Below are 3,606 nucleotides of genomic sequence, written 5' to 3'. Positions count from 1 at the left end.
TTTCCTCTCTGACTTGCTTTCTGAATATTAATGAACAAGAACTATGCTGTTTAAAAAAAATAAAACAAAAGAGAATTCAATGTCAGCTGTTCCTTAATGGTGTCATGACGTTGGCCTGGGGGTAGGTTTATGACAGTCAAATACACACCCCTTTTCCTCTCTACCCTACTGATGTTACGTTTGCAAAAACCTTGGTTAACATCGCGCTTCTGGGAACATCAGAAGGTGGGGGGGAAATGAACTATATTCTGGTAATCCGCCCAATTGAACATATGCGGTGGTACTTAATGAATATGATGTCATCTGAGACATTCATCAATTAAGAAAAACTACAGTGGAAAGTCTACACATCGGATTCACATGGAATTGTTCAATATAAATGTTTGAATATGAAATTATTCGTGATGGTATGAAATGTGATTTTTAGCTTCTAAAATGTGAGATTTGGGTTTTCATAAGTTAGGGCTCTGCTCAGTGGCCTGCCCCTGTGAAGGGACATGGGCTATAAAAAAACTTTTCAAACAGGCCCTCCTCTCCCTTCCTATATAAAGCCTTGACGACAATGTAACCTCCTGTGCCGAGGATGTGGGGACGACGGTTCGTTGTCAGAACTACAGAACAATGCCAACATCAGTGTGAGCTTTGGTTGCGAATGGTATGAACGTTGAACTCTTATTCACTACAGAAGTGATACCTACTAGCCGTTGAGATAGCAACAGTCGCTGCAAACGAGGGTTAGGAAGGAACAGACAGAGTATTCCGTCTATCACACAGCAATGTTACTACAACGTATCCAATTGACAACCAGAGACATTCTTCAAAGGACCAGGGTTGGGCAACACGGCCTTCCATCTACCACCAACCTACCGAAGCGCAGCTCAGAGTAAATATTTATTGCATTTTCCTTTTCCAAATGGGTGGTAATTTTGAATGCATAAGATACTGTATTTACCATAGCACAGCTTCGCCCTTTGTTCCTCAATCTTTCAGCTCTTTCACTCAAACCCTGCCCCTTTTCTTTTGTGTAACAAGCTGTCATATCTGTTCCGCCCGCTAGGGACGTTTTCCTTTATGGTGTAATTTGTAATCAAGTTGATTAATTATGTGTATATGTTATTCTGTGTGATTAGTTAGGTATTTAGTAAATAAATAATTAAACCCAATTTTGTATTGCTGATTCAACTTGTTAGCCAGGGTTTGTGCAGATAACCAAGAATTTACAACTTTCAGATGAGACTGAATTAAGATGACGATTAATATTGACTGCTATTGGTGTAAAATATTACTAGGTCTTTAAGAGTTTATTCTGAAGATAAATATTATTTTGTGGTGCCCCGACTCTAGTTAATTACATTTACATGATTAGCTCAATCAGGTAATATTAATTGCGGAGAAATTATTTATAGAATAGCGTGTTTTATCACTTAATCCGGCATAGCCAAAGACAATGGTAAGATTTATCCCAACAGGGTGCCATTTCAGAACCCCACCCAAGTTTTATTAATTATCCGCATGGGATTAATCGTCCAAAGAAATGCTTACCTGCAGGTTCCTTCTCAAAGCAACAAATAAATTATATGACTGACGTAAATGGCGGTGGAATAGACCGAGGTAAAACAGTTTCAGGTTGGATATTTGACGGGTATTCGCCTGTAGTCTTCCTTACGTTCACCAACAGCAATTGGGGACCGTCAGCATGGTGACAAATCAAAAGGATCGAATTTCAATAGCTATCTAACCATTACTCCTAAAATTTTCAAAACTGGTTCTAGCTAACCAGATGGTATAGACACACTGCGCACTTATTGTTGGTCGATTTACATCTCACACTATTAAATTATTTATTTACATTTTTACATTTCAATAGCTCCGTGGTCATGTGACCTAGTGACTTCAAACAAGGTTCAGAATGTCCACTCAGTGGGCCTACACATTGCACACCCTTTAGTTTGTCCATTTTCATCTCACATGACTTTACATTCGTTTTTCAATATGTAAAATTTCAATAGTTACTGACTTCAAACATGGTGCAGAATGTGCCCTTCTATATTGCACACTCTTGTTTGTGTGCTGTAAAATCAAGCAGTGTAACATACATTTTTCATAGTTTTAAATTTCAACAGCTCGTTGGTCATGTCAATTACACACCCAAGAAGTGTGCAGTGGATATACACCCATATTGCATAACCTCTAGTCATGCATCTTCTATATTGTTGAACATTAATATTAGTTTGACAATTAGGGGGTTCAGTCCAGTGTTTACCCTTTTATTTAATATTTATAATAATTGGTAGTTCTAAGTACTTATTTTCCCTGTTTGTTTGTCCACAGTATAACAGTGGTACACAATAGAGATATCTCCTTTCGTTGCTAATATCAACAGTAATGGTGACCAGTAAATCAATGAATAAAAATGGAATATTGACAAATGAAACAGAAATTGTAGACCTTCAATATTTTTCAACATGTCAACAGACACTTAACTTCAAATAAGCACGAAACATTTCAGCGTTAACTTTCTCTTTATCCCTGGTTGATGTACATGTCAGAGCCTCTTCAGTGTGGATGGGGTATAGCATACGTTTTCAACAACAAAGACCGCACTTCCAGTTTGTGTTCTTTACTCTGTTGAACTCATTAGTCTTCATACCTAGTTACAGCACATGGAACCACCGTTGGCATGCAATACAGTCAATCTAAAACAAAACAAAGCGTAACGCGTTATAAATAATATCAAATATCAACGCAGTACGACGAATGACGAATTAGCCATCCATTGTGTTATATCATAAATTGTCTTACATGCCATCACTGTTGTCAAAAGATTATAAACATGTTAAATAAAGTTACTAACCCAGTCAGTCTTTGAGGCCACATCCAGGTTCTTTATCAGTGGCACACATGAAGCAGTTGTTGGCTTTGTTGAACTCTGAAATCATAGGCATGAACTGAACATATGGCTGTCCCACACAACTACATAAAAATAAAGAATTTACAAAAACCATGCCCCCAAGACTTTTAAAATCAAAATCATCATAAACCAGTCTGGCATTGACTTAGCTGATAACCTGCTACCAACAAGACAACTGATTGATCACCATATCAAGCTGAGTTCTCTGAACATATGGCTGTCCGACACAACTCCATAAAAATCAAGAATTTACATTTACTTTGAATTAAATGTCATTACATACCAGACATTTTTAGCATATCCTCAGCCATTTCTTTCCGCAGTTGCTCCATGTGTTTTTGAAGGTTCCATATCAGTTTGGGAGAGGATGTTGGGGAAGTTCTGTGCAACTTCCTTGGCCATCTACACCAAAAAAATAAAATAGAGCTTTTTACCTAATTGTCACATAACAGCTAACCATTCATTATTGAACATATAACTATCAAACCTGCATTACAAAGACCCCGCAGCTGAAGGTGTCCTGCTGCATGGTGGGAGTTATTTCCCCTCCTTTACACTTTATGTCCACCCAGTCGTCTTTTCCATGGCAGGATCTTCTCATTTTGAAGTATTCTCTGGGATTATGATTAGTTATAGGCTAATGAATACACAAGCCAAATGTGTATGCTGTTTTCCTTATCACTATAATCTAGTAG

This window comes from Oncorhynchus clarkii, chromosome 2 (assembly GCF_045791955.1).
Source record: "Oncorhynchus clarkii lewisi isolate Uvic-CL-2024 chromosome 2, UVic_Ocla_1.0, whole genome shotgun sequence".
Lineage (NCBI taxonomy): Eukaryota > Metazoa > Chordata > Actinopteri > Salmoniformes > Salmonidae > Oncorhynchus > Oncorhynchus clarkii.
Note: the sequence above shows the minus strand (reverse complement) of the source record.